General features: G+C 45.4%; 1 protein-coding gene across 1 annotated transcript in view; it reads right to left on the minus strand.

Moving 5' to 3' along the window:
• The window catches only part of CHSY1 (chondroitin sulfate synthase 1), a 75,742-nt gene that overhangs the window by 48,194 nt on the left and 10,120 nt on the right, over positions 1-17,428 (minus strand). The window lies entirely within an intron of this gene.

Genomic DNA, 17,428 nt, shown 5'->3' on the forward strand with positions numbered 1-17,428 from the left:
AGTCTATCTGCAAAAAAAAACTGTGAAAAAAGGAGAAAAAAGACAACTAAATGCATGGAGGGGAGTGACTTGAGCCACTAAGTGGACACACAGCTGTCCATGTGAAGCAAAGGATCTGCTCCATGCACTGTAAAGTCCTAAGGGTGATAGTCTTGAACGGATAAAAGGAATTTTTTTAAAAAAAACAAAATGCACCTCTCCTGGGAGAGATGTACTGAGAAGAGCCTTGTGTTGAGTTTCTGCCCAGATGAAGTTCTGCCCAACTGAGAGGCTTCTTCAGTGAGTTACAAACTGGAGGCCTCGGTGGTACCCAAGGTGTTGGATGCACCTGGGGAGCACAGAAAGATGCACCTTTATCATAGGCTGGACAGACAATTCCCAGACTCACAACAGCAAGAACTGCCCATCTGGACCAACTGAAGTCCTGGATACCCCAGCACCAGGTCAGGGAGGGGACTGGCAGCAATCTGAGGACAGTGTAAAGGGCTTTGTTGAGTGACATTGACATTTTTAAAAGGGAACTCAAGCCTTGCTTTATGCAAAGTTAAGTCTTCGTTAAACACCCATTTTTTGAACCTGGTTGCTATAATGCAGGAAATGTCACACATAAAAGAGCTTCACATGAGTGCAAACATCTTACAGGGCAAATTTAACGCCTGAGATTGTGTGTTCATCCCTACAAAAGAACATTCATTGTCCAGACGTGCTCAGTGAGGTTTTGCTGGGGAGGAGGGGGAATGCAAGAAAAAAATTATCCTGACTGAATTTTACAACTACAAAAGGCACTTCAAAGACTTCTGTGTATAACTACAAGATTGTCTTTCATTATAACATTATGTCATTAAATATATATTTACCTGGACTTGATTCTTTATTTTTGGAATGATTTATCTATCACAAGGTAGAGAAATGAGACTAATTAATAAATGTGAAAGCCTTCTGCCACATGGATTTCCCCAGAAAAGGCTTTAACAGCAATTTTAGCACTGAGCTGCTTCAAGCAAGCTCTCTGCCTGGTTTTCTCTAGCCATAAAGGCAGCAGCAGTTACATTGAGCAACAAGCCTGCTACTGTAATACATCACTCATCACAGCCTAACTGGCATGATAAAGTGTTTGCTCGTGAGGGGATTGTGTGGCCAGTCCAAACAAAGACCACTTCATCTTGCATTTCCTAGAGACCTTTTTTTCTAGAAGAAAATAGCTCACATCCTGAGCTGTGCCTATGGAAAATGCTGGGAAGCCTGAGCCACTCCCCAGCCCTCCCCTCTCCCCTGAAAGCAGAGCTGCCTGCAAACCCTGTCAAATAACTGCTCTGCTGCAGATCCCTGATGCATTTCATTCAGTCATAAATGAAATAATATTATAATCACTTGGGGTTTTATTACTGTTACCTGGAGACATTGCCAGCAGCTCCCTCCAGCAGTTTGCTGAGTGGATGAGATTTGCAGCAAACCTAAAGCAATCAAGCCAGCAAGGTCATCTTTATTGCACGGTGAGAAATAAAGGGTGCATGAGCCTCACAAGGTATTTCATTCCTCTCCCTCCTCATTTCCCTGCATTTCCTCCCCTCCTCATTTCCTTCCAACAGCTCCAGCAAGCTCATGGGGAAAAGATGTAGAACTGCTGGGAAAGCATCTCCCCATCACTGACTGTGGTGCACCTCTCCTTTCAGGGAGCAGGGGTGCACATATACAGATATATTTAGATATATTTACATGTGCAAATCCCCATTTCTTCCAGCATTTCCCCACAAATAGAAGACAGAGAAACCAACAAACAGAGTGATCTAACATCTCTCCAAACTATTACCCTGTTAAATTTGCTGTGGTTTGGGCAAGCAGGGATTTACCCAGCAGCAGCTCTGGTTTGAAGTGCACAATCCAGAGATGAGCGTGCCTCAGCAATCTCTGAATGCCCTTGTGTTTTAATTCTCCTCCACATCCTATGAATTTCCTATTTCCACTGACATTACATGGCTATGAGCTCCCATGGCTACCCTGGCATGAAAAGCAGAGCTCTCAGCCTTGACCTTCAACCAAAATGCTGGGGGCAGGAGGGAAGGTGTGTTTGGCCACCTGACACGGACCCTTTCTCCTGCCCTTTCAGGAGGCTGGTGTGACATTTGCTGTAAGTTACACCTGGGAGATTTTCCATCCCAGCCTGGTTAACCTGTACATCCAAGTCCTCACTCTTAAAGTCCAAAGGACACCTGCCAAAAGCTGCCATGGGATGGGAGGTGCTGACCTTCCCAATGCTACGTTGCCTCATTCAAACATCACCTGATGTCCAAGAGCCACAGGACAGCTCACCCCCAGCCTCTGAGAGCCTGCTGGCCTCTTGGCCTGCCTCCTTTGGTGGCCAGTGAGCTCTTGATCCCATGGGAGAACCAGTGTGGCCACTCCAATTGGAGGTGACAAGGAAAACAGGGCAGATGAGAGCTGGCAACGCAGCCAGGAAGCTCTCCTCAAGCACAGACAAGAAGTTCTCTCTTTCCCAAATTGTTTGTGTAAACTGAATTTGCTTCAACTTAAAACATCATTCAAAATACGTGGTTCTGCTCTGGCTCACTTAGTGCTGCCCATGGCACTGTGTGGTGTCCTGCCACTCACTGCTGCTCTCTCAAATCTCTTGGCACGTGAGCATTGCAAGGCCAGGGCTGAAGCACACAGTCCTCTGCACTTCCTGAGCAACTCCCAAACTCCCCGCAGGGATACAGCACCCCTCCTGGGATTACAGACTCCATGCTGCAGCAGATCAAACATGGAAGGAACTCTCTCCACGCTGCAGTCTGCCACCTTCAGCCCAGGACCACTCTCAGGGAATGAAAAACAACCCAAACTGGATCATCCACACAACCACGGCACCACAGGCCAACCAGGATACTGCCCTAACAGCATGCAGTGCCAGCAGCTTCCCTGGCAGGACACGCTCAAATCCACTGGGCAACTGGATCTGAGGAGAATGGACAATCCCATGGTCTGTTTGAAACGTTATAGAAGACACAGGTTGAATATTAATCAGAAAGAAAAAAGTACTGATCATCACCATATCAATGGGCTCAGTTTAGCTTTCAGTGCTCATTATTGTCTGGTGTGAGGTGCAGGACTGAGTCTGTGCAGTATTTCCAAGCTGCAAAGTTATAACTATGGTTTTGTCCCCAAAGCCTCTAGAAAGGATTGCAGCAACTCTATCAAACACTTGAAGACTTAAAAATAAATCTAAAAAACCCCAGCCCTGCAACAGCATCATCCAAGTGACAATGCTCAGGAACAGGATCTGGAATATTTTACAGTGATTCTGCTACATTCCAACACACACATTTACTTTAGCTGACCACAGAGTGCATGAGCACACAGCTACATGAAAAGGGTGCTTTCCAATGTGTGGCAACCAGGGCAGTCTAACCGAATATTAAGAGACAGCCATATTTTACTATTATTTACCATCAAGGCACCACAAGAACCACTGCAGCTCCTTTCTTCTGAATATAATCATCATATTGGTAAAACTGGCAGCATTCCCAAACTGGACACGGCTTTTTTGTCCCACCACACAAAGAGAGGCAGACACAAAGACAACCAGTGACGTTATATTGGCTACCAAAGAAAACAAAATCCAAGCCACTGTTCTTCAGTGCACGCTCTCTGCTTGGACAGGAAGAAAACATACTCTAAGTAGTCACTTTCAGACCTCGTTTTTCGGTAAAGAGTTGACTGTTTTGCATGGTAACTAGGCATGAAATTATGCCAGCTACAATGCAGGCAGCTCAGTGTTTTTTCTGTGTTGGCCATCAGTCAGGTGCACGAGTGCTCCCAATTGGGGTTTAACTCAGATGCCACACCAGAACACGTCCCATCAGCAACACACTTGTCACTTCCACACAGGATGGTTTTGCTGGCATGTGGAAGCTGAGGCTCAGAGCATGTTGCTTTCTTGGCAGGTATTCCACCTTGCCTAGGCGAGACAGGCACAGGGGAGTTCTGTGTCTAGGAAAAATAAGATTACTGTAGCCCATCAGATATGATTTCCAGCTTTAAGGATTAGAGCTGTGTCCCAGCAAGAGCTAGGGAAAACAGCAGGTTGTTCCTTAGCTTGCACCTTGTAACATTTTATTGTTTACCCGCATTTATTTTAGACTAACTTCGTTTCTGAAGGCCTATTTCAGCCCTTCTCTGCCCACCCCCACCACACACCCAGCCTCCCTACTCTCAGAGAAACTGCAACTAAGGTTAAGCACATTTAAGGTTCACATCCTGACACTCATTAAGGAAACAGCTCCTTCAACATCTCAAGTGACTGCTTTTCCTCCACCCTCAGCACTGCCCACCTCAAATTTTGTCCCTCAGTTGTCCTCTGCAACGGTGAGCACCTGTAAAACAGCTCCCTGATTTACCCAGGCAAGAAACTGGTTCACTTGGAGCAGCAGCTACAAAAGGAGCAACATCTGCTCTGTAAGCACTCAGCAGAGCATTGCACAAGAGCACTTACTTTAGCCTGCCTGATATTGCAAATGCCAAAGGAATCTCATTCCCTTGTATCTCTACTCATGGGTTTAGAATATTTGAAACTACTTGGACTCCAGCACATTAATAAGACCAACCCGCCCCCCGGGTTTCACTCTGGTTCTCTTGCTTTCACTACCTTTCACCTCCAAGAGGTTTTTTCCCATTGCTCCACTTTGCTCCCTGGTGCCAGTGAAGAGTCTCATCTGCACCCCTGCAAGCTGGGATCCCTCAGTTTTATTAGGAAATCAGCTGCAGGGATTGCCCTGGGCTTGAAAAGGCTGATGACGAACTGCAGGTTCGCCTGCAGGGCTCCTCGCTCCCAAATCAATTGATTCCCTCTTTGATGCCTTCTGGGAACTGGAGCACACCATGCTGATTATTTTTGCAATTTCTGCCTGTGACTTTTCTGCCTCTAAACAGGTGGGGAGGTGACATTTCCTGAGCCCACTCCAGGAAAAGGCCCATTCCAGCAGAAAATTTGGTTCTCCCTCTCCCTCCTGAAAACAAGTCTGCTCCTGCCTCACCTCACTTCAGCCCTGACGGTGGAATTTTAATTGCAGTGACTGGTGGAAGAGGGGAGGGAAGGTGTGGTTTGGCTGCAGGACACAGAGTCAGGACCTCTTACACTCTACACCTTGCCCTGACAGTACCTCCTCCTGTGCCCTGGGGATAACCCTGTGCCATGTGGGGAGAGTTGTTGTTCCACAGGGTGGAAGGAGCATGGGAAAGGTTTGCAAAGCCCTTTGATGGTAAAGCACAAAATTCTAGACCCGGGGTAACAGTTCCCTCAATGTACTGGGAAATCAGGTTCCTCCAAGTTTCCCTGCAAGCAAGGTAAAAACCACACTTGAAGTTTGCTCGAGAATGACAGCCAGTCTAAAATTAAGCTGAAAAGTAACTTCTCACCCTCTTGTGAAAGAGGCCACAAAAAGCCTAAATGCATCTTCAAAGCCAAAACAGATCTTCAACAAGAAATACTCCCCAGAGAGGGGAACAAGCACAGGCACATGTTCCAAGGCAGAGCAGGGTGTCGACATCAAGGCCTGGGCAGGGCAGAGCTGCTGTCTCAAGGGACAGGGACTCGGTGGTGGAATATGCCACGGACCTGCCCTGAGTCACCTTTTGCCACACTCAGCTACCAGGCCTCACTATTTATCCATGCTAATGGAGCAGAAGGGAAGATCAACGTCAAAGCAAAAGAGCTTAACATGAAACAGCACATCCCTCTTGTGCTCTTCCTCTATCCCACGAGACCTATCTCATGGTAATTTGATGAAAAGTTGTTTTTCCACCCAAGCTCTACTTTGAGTCAAGAAGCCAGCAGTGACAGCATCAGAAAGCTATTTGGGAATGGAACTGAAGAGCTGTCAGATAGCTTTGCGGGGTTAAAAAAACCAACTTAGAAAACCAAACACAGGAGACAGGAGATGGCAAACCTCAAGATGTCTGAAGACCACAGGAGACGAACTCAGAGACTCCCAAATCACCAGGACCTTGCCAGTTTACAGAGCCTCCTCTCACTTCCTCCCCTACATTTCAGAAGATGAGTGTGCATTTCTGGGCAAGACTGGTTTCAGGAAAGTGTCTGTGGACCAAGCATGAGGACACGAGCAGGAGAAAAAAAAATAACAGTGGAGGCGGGGAAAAGATGGGGAAATTAATCCAAAGGCTGCAATAAAGCTCAAAAATTTTAAGAAGTCAGGGTTTTTTCCCATTTAAGTGCCTGGTGAAGAACTGGGGTGCCTCTGTTATGGTGCACACAATGTCTTTCAAGCCAGAAAGCACTCTCGGGAGCAGAAATTCAACACACTTTTTCCCAGAGAAAGTTCTATTGTCCTGCAGTCACTGCCAAATTCAGATGTTTAATTTGAAGTGTGAAACAGAAGGATTCCAGTCTGCTTTTAAAGAGAAAATCTCCAGGCTACCGCTCCCTCCCATAACTAACACCAGCTTTGTTCAGGGCAGGACACAGCACAGCTCCCCATCCTCAAAAGGAAAGGGAGGCAACATATAAACAACATATCACGGTACATCACAGCCTGGGAGCTGCATACCTCAAACAGTAACCAGTGCTAACAGTCTGAGGCACCTCAACAGATGTATGGCCAAGCAGCTATAAAAGAGCCTTTGTGCTGGCTGAACAGAAACAAGGCATTTTCTGTACAGGAGACGGCCTGACCACCTCGCAGGATAAACGGGGTTACACATTTCACACCTCCCCTGCACCAGGGACCCCAGGGCAGACGACACAAGGCAGACACCACGGGATGGAGGAATGACCCATGCCAGGGATCTGCAGGAGCCACTCTGCAGCCACAAGGAAGATGACTTTGCCCTCACCTTCCATCCTCCTCGCTCGCAGCTCCCATGTCAGGACTGCACGGCCTGGTTTAAAGTAGAGCCAACCTGCCATTCAGTGGAGGCTTGTCCCTGTGGAACAGTCCATGCAAAAGATCATCACAAATACTTGTGATCCACCATCCAGAGCCCCAGACAAAGGCTTTTCATCCTCAGGCTTAAGCACCCAGCTGCTATTTTATATATTTTGAAACACACTTTTCATCTTCACCTTAGTTTCCAGTTCTGAAATTAGGCTAATTCTTCAAGGCTGCAGGAGCTACAGTGTTATTTTTGGCCTAGGAAAGATAAGAAATCATATGAATGGTTTTTCCTCAGTACAAGCACACACAGCAGCAGCAAACTTCAGGATTCAGCCAAACATGTTATTCCACAGGATCAGAAGCAGCTTCCAGTTGGGCCCAGTAAAACACAGCAAGAAAAAGTGCAACTGCAAAAGGCTCTCACAGTGACAGCAGTGCATGGTTCAACTCGACTGAGGCAGAAAGAGGGGGAAAAAAAGAAAATTTGAAAAAGTCAAAGAAAACTTACTCTGTCCAAAACCTGGAAAAACCACAGTTAGCAAACATTCCCAGGGAAGCAAAAGCCCTGCTGCTTTATGAAGATTAAATCTGCTATTGTCTCACAGTTGCTGGCGGTTTGCTTTTTTTTAAAGTTCCCCTTGGCCAAAGATGTTAGGAAGTATCTTCAATAAGAAAAGGATATAAAAACAAGTATACCGGTTAATAAATCTGTGATAAGGTTAGACAAACAAGGTACGGTAAGGTGAGGGTAAGGTTTCTTGACAAATCATCTGTGATAAGGTTAAGCAAATTTCTCTTTTGTCAGGACAGGAAAGATACACATGCAAGGGCACAATATTTTCACTGATCTGGACAATGAATGTGAGAGGTGTATGTTCTGAGTCACTCACGTTGGGCAAGACTTTTTTTCAAGCATATGGTCTGAAGACTGTAGGAAACCATTAAAAAAAATGGGTCAGGCATTTAACCCACTCTGCCCCCTTACATTGAGGGAGACTGTAGGAAAAAACCTTTATAAAAAATTCAGACCTTAGATAAAGACAGTTCCCCATTGAATATCTATGCAGAATTACACATAATGTTAATTCTCAACAACCCATCTACTAAGAACTTTGTCCTTTGGAGGACAAAGAACATTGCCCTTATGCAGAGATGCTGAGGAGTGAACTCTGCTGTCCCTTGGGCAAGTGTTTTCTCCCTCTGTAAGACAGTAACACGCAATAAAAAGTATGGTTACAAAGGATTAAGGCAGCACAGTTAATGCAAACTAGCACTCTCTCCTGCATTCCTCACTAATACAGTGGTGACATAACCAGCCAAAACATGCAGCTTTGATTCAAATAAGGTTTCAAGAAGTTACTGCCAAGTAATTACACCCATTGAAGGCCCATGAGCAGAGGAACCTTCATTAATACCCTGCTGCCGTTCTCGAAGCACTTTTCGAACCAGCTGCACCAATCTGAAGTGGCAACCATGAACAAGAGCAGGCAACAAGTTTTCATGAGCAGACTTGTGCCTGCCTTTCAGAAGACACTCTGACATATGGCTGAGCACAGCCACGAGGACAGCAGGCAAGGACACAGCATCCAAGTGCTGGCCGCCTCCTCTGCAGGGCCGGGGCAGCCCTGAGGTAGAGGAGCTTTCTGGTAATGTCCTCCTTTATTTTTCTGATAACACGCTTTTCTTTGCAGCTGAAAGAAGGTGACAGTGGCACTTCAGGAACTGCAGGCAGCTTTCTGCTTTCTAATGAACTGCTGGCTGAGTACAAACTATGGGTTCCTATTTATTTCATTGCTAATCCTAGCCTCTGTGTAAGAACCTGTGCTTAATCCACAAAGAGTACCGGATGCTTCTGAAGACTGCTTCCAAGAACAAAAATACAGCACTCAGCTGGAGCTCCCTAAAGCCATTCAGTAGGAAGGATTAAACCCAGAGACTTGGATAGAACTTAGATCCAGTGGGCATGACCCTACCTGTGCTCTCTTCATTACACAGGAGCATGTAGTGCCTTTGCCTTTTCCTAAACCTCTTTCTAACCTAATGACTCCAAAGCACTGGCTCCAGGAGCCTCATCTCACAGCTCTGCACAAACATTCAGGGCTCCCATCCATGTGCTCTCAGTATAAACCAGCACAGACTCAAATGAAGCTGTCTGCAGCAATGCTCCCAGGACATCAGATCACCAAGCACAGAAGCTGACCACTGAAGCTTTGCCTGCACTGCAGCCCTGGGAGCAAGTCCCTGCCAGCAGCTCAGGTGAAAATGGCATCACACAGGCTGCAAAGCTCTCTGTGGAAAGGAAAAACTGCTTCCATGCTCACCTGGAAAGGGGAGCTTGCTGTAGTGGCTCTACTCTTACCACCAATACTTCACATCAGGGCACAACACTGAAGCACGGACAAGAGTTAAATGGATAAACAGACATTTCCTATTCAAAGAGCCTTTAAAAAATGGTCCCTAGTAGCTTCAGTCCCTAGTAGCAATATAAATTATATGCAGGCATTGATTCTTTTCCTGAATTCACCATTACCACACAAGCTGCAAGTAACTGGCATGAAGTTCAATAGGCTCTCCCCCCATAAAAATCTGTCACAATTTTTACTTCTGTTTCATTATTGTAGCAGCACTTTTAACTTGCTCAAGACACAACTGAAAAAAACACTAACTTGCTCTCACTGAGGATAACAGCAGAAATTTACTTTCATGTAAAAAAACTAACCAGAAACAACCAGAACCCAACTTTCAGTTTTGCAAGGACTCCCAAATACACTTTCAGCTGAAACCAAAATTTAAGAAAACAAAACCAGTTAGATCCCCAAACTTTTCCAATTAAGTTCCCAACTTCTTTGTGACACATAAAGGTCATTTCAGTCCATGCATGCAGGAAGATAATCCCCACCCTTCAGGCAATCGAGATTTCTGGCAGGATTTTAAGAGGTCTCCAGCTGATAACTATGAAAAGTTCACACCACCAGGAGTCCAGATAAGCTTTTAACACAGGAAATTAGTGAGAAAATGTTTTAAGCATTTTAAAGATCAATTAAGATGGTGTAACAATCCAGCAAAGTAGAATCGAGTTCCCTGCTTCAAATCAGATGGGTTTAGAATACAAAACAGCAGCTCTGGAACTCGGAGGTGTCTGCAGGAAATGAGGTTAGACCAATGCAGGGCAATTAATCTTCTGTGCAGTCAGATTACAGACTCCCCCCATCCCCAGGGCCATGAGACACAGCCAGAGCAGGGTAAAACTGCTGCAGGTTGTCATCTTGCCTCTTCGTTGCCCATCCATGGGCCAGTGGTTCTCCCCCACAGCCTAAAAAGCCAATCTCTTTCCTGACATGTGAGGTACACTCAGGAACAGCACACAGGGAGACTCAAGATATGCAGTTCTCATTTGTAATTGCAGATGTAAACTATGAAAAAAGCAGCACTAAATGCCATTTTCTGCCTTGTCAGCACTGGCAGACTGTAAAGTTCATGAAGGACACTGAATTTCAGAGAAGCAAAAGGTGAACTGGGAGTTCCTGGCTAGGGTGAGTCAGCTGGTGTTAAGAGCTCTTTTCAGGATCTTTCCCAGCACAGGCAGCAGACCAGTGACTGCAAACAGGGTGAACTGGGGAAAATGTGGCTGTAGAGATCACGAATGCATCCTCAGACACTGCCCTGGTACACTGTCAGTCCAGGGAGCAAGGGAAGTGTCTCACCACACAGCCTGCTAGGAAATAACTCTCTCCCAAAGCATTAAGAAAACCTTTCATAGCAGGTTAGTGCTACACACCAGTGTGGCTATAACCACTGTCTAGAACAACTCTGAATAATTATCTGTGTTCATTCATTGAAAGTTTCAAAAGAAAACAATCTTTTACACTAGATTTGGCTGTTGTTACTTAAAAAAAAACCCAACAAATAGGTATTACACCAAGACCCATCATACCCATCCATTTACAAAATCCAAGTTTCTTCTCTGTAATAATTCAATTGTTTTTATTTTAAAAAATCAAGTATTTCTCAAAACACCATATTCCAAGTATGACAGCACTGAAAGCATTTGAGCTGTGGGCTCCTACCCTCCTGCTGGTGACCTCAGCTAAGTTTATACTAAGCCCCTTCCCCACATCAGCACTTCACTTCTATTTCCCACCACCAAGCAAGTCTAACTTTTCTCTTCCATGCTTACAGGCTCTGACATCTCCATGCTGCTAGTGCTTTAAGCTGCTCACAGAACTTGGCTTTAATAGAGTTGAGGGAAGAAATGCAAATATTCTCTCCAAATTAACACAATTAAGCCTCCCTCCCCCAAGCATCCAGGTCACAGTTACCCTCAACATAGAGATCAGCTAAAAACTTCCATACTGAGAGCCCCAGCTGGCAATATTTTATGTCCCCTTCAGTCAAGAAAGACAAATTTTAATCTAATTTTATCAGTGTCTAGTCACATAGGACACTTACAGAGATCCTGGTCTTATACAGAGGTATCCATGAAATGATTTATTCCCTCACCTTCATCTCTTATACACAGAAATAAGCACTAAAGAAAATGGAAAAGGAAACTTGCCAGCTCAAAGTTTGGACAGATATCAGTAACCCACAGAGATAACTGACTACAAAGGTATTACTGGGTTTGACATTGATTAGATTTGGAATTTAAAAGTGTCCTTTCCAAGATCTCCAGTCAGGTGGGACTCACCTACAAGAGGCAGTGCAGCTCTGATCACAGCACAAGTACCAGAGCCTCATAGCTCCAGCAAGCTGTAAAGATCTTACCCTGCAAAAGCAAGATGGCTTTCCCATCAATTCAAAAGAAAAATACACAACAGTAAGCTTCTAGTCTCAGACTCACCTCCCTCTGCCTATCCCCACTGCTGTTCACAGAATAGACTCAAATCCTCAACTATCTTCTGATTGCCTTAATTAAGAAACTGGAATGATGAGCTATTTTATTAGAGTTCTTTGTCCTGTCATGCTATGAAGGATTAGCCTTTCCTGACTTGTCCTCAAGATAACAACTAATCTCAATGTCTTCCTCAACTCAACAGGCTGCACAGATCCTAATAACAAAAGCACTGCACTTCAAGACAACAATAATGGGGGGAAAGCAATAACTTCTGTTTGCTGGATTCATAGCTGAAGCTTCCTAAGAGTCTGCACAACACCATCAAAGTTCTCATTTCAGCAACCCTCAGCTTAGGCATTAGGTCAAGTCATCCAGCTAACTAAGGACAGATTAACCATGTGCTCACAAAATCTAGGTCAGTCCCAAACAGGCTCTACAGCCTGGAAAGGCCTCTCTGTGTCAGCACAAATCCCCCAGCCCTCCTCTCTGAAAATGTTCTGCAGAAAGTCGGTGGGATTCAGACTCCAGTTTTGTTACACTTGTTCTTCATTCCCAAAACACAGAATAAACCTTGACCAAACTGCATTCAGAAGTCAGTAAGAAATCAGTCAGTAATGTCAAGTTCTCCCTTTTTGAATATCCGGTTCTAAAATACTCAGTTGTTTTCTGAAGTGAAAGAGCCAGGTCAGGACCTGGCTGCAGACCTGAGACATGTCTCCCATTCCAAACCTTCCAAACCCTCCTAACCCCTAAACCTTGGTTTCACAAACCCAGTCTTCAGTCTTTACTCTCTCCTTTGACCTCTCTGCCCTCCTCCTCAGCAAACACTAAAATTAGACCACAGTGGTTGTATCACGCTGCCTCCCCCACTGTAGTCATGGACTCCCTGTCACATCAGTCATGTATTTCAGTCTCACCCTGAGCCCCATGCATCACCTCCCCTGCCCAGATAATGCTCTTCTCTAGTCTTACCTGTCTGTCCTTTGACAAAATGCCATTTCTCATTACCTTCAGGGAGCTCAATCTCCATCCATCCCCCGAATGCATGACCACCCACTTACATCTTAATCTGAAGCCAAAAAGACATCTCTGAGGTGTTCCAAAGATAAAATTTTGTGCTGAAGGAAAGATGGTTTATAAACATCCCCCCTAAAACTCTGGGTATGTTTGTATCCTCCCTCTCTCTCACACACAATTCACATCACAGGTTCTTGAAATCAGGTGATGCAGTGGGCTGCACACACGGCGAGACAAGGTGTCTGTGCTGTCAGGGTTTGCCAAGTTCCCTTGCTTTGACTTCAGAAAATGCCCAAGCTTTGAAGGCAGGACAATACACACATACAATAATGTCTGATTTCAAAAGTGCTGCTGGATGCTCCCAGCACAAAGACAAGTCAAATCTTTCATTTGCTGGCTGGGAGTCCAAGGAGAGGTTCATGGAGCAAGAACAACCAAACACCACAGTCCAACCCCACTGCCCGCAGGGTCTGCAGAGAACAGAGGTGCTCCAGAACACCCTGCCCTCACAGACCCCATCCTGCCCTGCTCTGCGAACATGCTGTGTGCTGGGTGTCACTCATCACCCAGCCACAACAGGATCAATCTCCTTTTTGTTAATGAGAGGTTTTCACAGAGGATAAAGCAAAGGAACTGGAGGTTAGCCATTAACAGCAGCACCTCTTTCCAGTCTTTCAGATCTGATCAATCACTGCAGGGCTATAATTTTTTTTTTTTCCACTTCTGGCTGTCTTACAGAAAACCATAAACTTCAGTTTTGCCCATGGGAACATCCATCCCAGAAACGGTACATTCTGGCACTGCCAGTGTACTTGGCAGATATAATGTGCACTTTAAGGGCTTTCTTAACTTCAGCAAATTTCAGAGTAGCAATTATCTTCAATTACTCCAGATGAAAGACCATACAAAATGTTAATTCAGACCCCCCTTCTCCCAGAAGCCCCCTGCTATCCCTACTCACCACTGCCCTACTTTTTCCCCTCACCAACACCCAAAAGGTTGGACTTGCTCTTCCTTGCTGCTCACATTTCCTGATGTGATTGCTGCCTTTGTCATACCTTCTTTTCCATGTATATTGTAAAAAATCCTGTCTCCTTTCAGGACATTTTAGAGTACTTGCTGCAGATTGGAGGAAAGCACTGCCTTCTCCACACAGAAACACTTGCTGCATCTCACCTAACTTCTCCCACAACCTCAATAAAACACACAAAACTGGTCATTTATACCAGTTAGAGGTAGGAAAGGCTGCTCCGTTGGATCCAGCTGCTTCTATTGCACTGTAGGACACAGAGGAAGGAAGTGGTATCACCTGAAAGCACCGTGTGTCAGAAGGGTTTTATTACTGAAGAAATTAATGGGATATATCAGCACTGCCTTGACTTCTAGCAGCTACAAAGAGCCTGTATTAAAGTTGTGAAGTTATTAACCACAAATTAGAACAATACTCAGCAACAGCTGCAAAACAAGGCTGAAACAACACTAAGCTACACAGCAGTGACTTTGTAATTCAGGTGCATTTAAAGGAAATGTCAGATATAAAACTGAGATCAACAGTACTTTGGGATGGTTTAAATCACAAAAGAAAAAGCCTGTCATCAAAACCAGACCATGTTCTCAGGCTGAAATCCAAGACCCTGCGTGGCACCACATGGCAGTGTAGGAGAAAACAGAACTTCCATGTCCCAGCAATCCAGGCAAGATGGACTGGAAGAACTACTGGTGGGAGGAAAGGGGAGAAGGAAGGAGACTTAAGTGCGCAATCTTTTGCTGAGAAAAACACCCAGCAGTGTGCCAGAAGTCTAAAGTACCAATATTCACTAGAAATGCAGAACACTTCTGAGCAAGTTCACTTTGAGCCTTCAGTTCTCTTCAGGAAGAAGGACCACACTCTACATTTCTTCATAAATTCTCAAGCTCTCTTCAGAGATTCAGGCTTCAGAGATTTCACAGCTCTATTCTTGTCATGACTGTTTTCTTACCATTTGCTGCATAAACTCTCTGACTTTGGCTGCTCCACCCTATAGAGTGCTGAGTTTTACAGTGATTTGTCAAACAGCAGTGACAGTCTGGGTTTTGTTTTTACAATGATGATAATCCTTGCCCTAAAGAACTTTACACATTCACTTTTACTACATTTAACAGCCATGTCTCATCTGTGACTCACTTGACCTCTGTCAAATAAGGGAACAGCTCTGAGCCTGGTCACAGGAGCTTAAAATCCATAGTGGGCTGCAAACTGCTCCCAAAGCAGCATCCTGGGTGGGTCAGACGAAGCTCCCCAGAGCCCAGAGAGCTGCAGTTGTCCTCAACCTTGTACATGCTGCTGCTGCTGCTTTTCTGGGATGAGATGACACAGGAAGTCCAAAGAATGGTGGTGTCAATTCCTCTACTGTGTCTGCTGAAAAGCTCCTGACGACAGGAAGAGTGTGAACAAATCCTTACAAGTCTTGAAACGGGCAATAACCGGTGCCACTCCAATGAAGTGGTCTGAGAGGCACTGCGGAGAGCAGCGGAGTGACAGAAACACAGGAAGGGGGGAAAAAAGGGGTTTTGAGACAGACTGCTGTGAGCAGAAAAGCCACACAGAGCCGGGCCTGGCGATGCATTCGGGCACACCACCAGAGTCAGGGCCAGGGAAGATGAGCAGCACAGTAAAGACATTGTAGGATCCTAAAATCAGAGAAAGGGGGCAGTGACAGTCATGAAGATGAGTAAAACGATTCTGGGCAGGGAGCCCACCACAAGAACAGTGCAGGGAAAAAGCCACCCGCAGTGAGGACCAGCAGGGCACTCCACACCCGAGATGCTGAGAATGAAAACCAGCGAGCTGGGGGGTGACTGCAGAGACCTGAGCTCCTCATTTGTGCTGCCACTTGAGCCTCTTCAGAATAGGAAGTGCAGGCTGCAAAGGAGAAGTGTGAGGTTTGGGATTTCTAAGGCCAACACTGCTGTGTTTGCTGAGCCTTGTGCTGTCACAGCTTTTCTTCTGACGGGAATTGTGAAGGATGCAGTGGCTGTGCCCCAGCAGAGCAGGCACAGATAAACTTTTTGCTCCATCAGAAGTTCAGTGAAACACAACACTTTGCAATTCACTTACAGTGGCCTGTTACTTGATGTTCACGAACGTACAAGACATGGAAAATGTCGCTTTTACACCAAGCCTTCCTAACACAGCTGTTGCAACAGCTGTGTTATTTCACACAGCTATTGCTTTATCTGAAATAAAATACCAGGCACATTTCCTCTGGGCAATGAAAGGACCAGATCAAAAAAGATGACAGGTATTTAAACTGAAAAGCCACAATTAAATGAGAGTGGACTTACTTCTTGTAGAAGCTGTGTGCTTTCATCATTGAAACTCTTCCTACTCTCCCAAACAGTTGAGCCTTAACATCTCACACTCATGGGTTACTTCTGAACACCCTACAGTTTATACACTTCACACAAACCAATTTTAAGTAATTCATGGCTCTTAGGAGAATCCAGCATTAGGGACAATAACAGAAGCTGATCAAACAAGACTGGTTTGAGAAAGCCCCATCAATTTCTGTCAGACAGCATTCCCAGTGCAATTGTGTGCTATCATTGGCTATTTCAATTCAACATTAGGTTATATTGAATTTAGGAGCCCTTTGCCAGTTTCAATAGGACCAAAATGCTGACCTTCAGTAACTTATCAAATGCCAGATGGTTCAGGCATTCACAGCAGAAGTTATTTCAACTCTGAATGTCTACAGTAAAAATTTTATGCTGCTAAAAACTGTGGAAAAAGTTACTGACTCTTTATGAATGGCTAAACCACAATGCCGAGAAGACATAAACTAGTTCCAGGTCTGAAAGCAGGGAACGTGGAGAGGCACTGTTAGTCCGGAAAATCGCTAGGCACAAAAGATACTAATTAACAACTGCGGCTAGAAACCTTCTTCCCCTTCCTCAGAGGCTCTCCCACTGCTGAACTGTGAACTCAAACAAAGCAACAGCTCTTGGGGGCAGAAATTCAGTGTCAAAAGTTAAACACAAGTCTTTGCCAGTGAAAGAGTGGCTCAGCAGCAGTATCTGTCACTGTCTGTGATCACAGCTCCTGTCACGCAGGCAGAAGAACCCTCCTTCACCATATCTCATAAAAGGACAAAGCCATAGTTGCGTCAGGTCGTAAATGTTTGTGTACAAACTGTTCAGCCTCTCTTCTGCTTTCAACTTCTCCCATATTTCTAAGGCAGACCCACCAGCATTTGCCCTGGTGAAACTACAGCTCAAGCCCAGCAGGTGTTTTTAACCAGGCAGTCTGTAAACACCCAGGACTCGCTTCAAGGATCCCAGCACACCCGGGGAGAAGCCCCTGTCACCCCTCGGGAGGAACTGCCAGCTCCCAGCAAAAAGCATCAGGAAACTCTGCCACAAGCAGGCTCTAGGTTTTTTTTCCCCCAAAATGCCAAATTTGCAGGCACATCAGTGTGGGCAGACCACGAGTTTCGGTGTAAGAGTGGTGGCTTGTCTCTGCTGACGTCAAGGATCTGCTATGCAGGCGCCTGCAGGATGGGGCTGCCAGCACTGCCCTGAGCAGCAAGGGATTTGGGCTGCCGGGAGGCAGCTCAGCATGCAAGGTGACAGTGCCAGCCACCATGAGACATCTCCAGTTTGGGGAAAAAGTGTCACTGTCAGGGCAAACATCTGTCAGCCTCACACATTT

The sequence above is a fragment of the Aphelocoma coerulescens genome, chromosome 10 (genome assembly GCF_041296385.1).
Source record: "Aphelocoma coerulescens isolate FSJ_1873_10779 chromosome 10, UR_Acoe_1.0, whole genome shotgun sequence".
Lineage (NCBI taxonomy): Eukaryota > Metazoa > Chordata > Aves > Passeriformes > Corvidae > Aphelocoma > Aphelocoma coerulescens.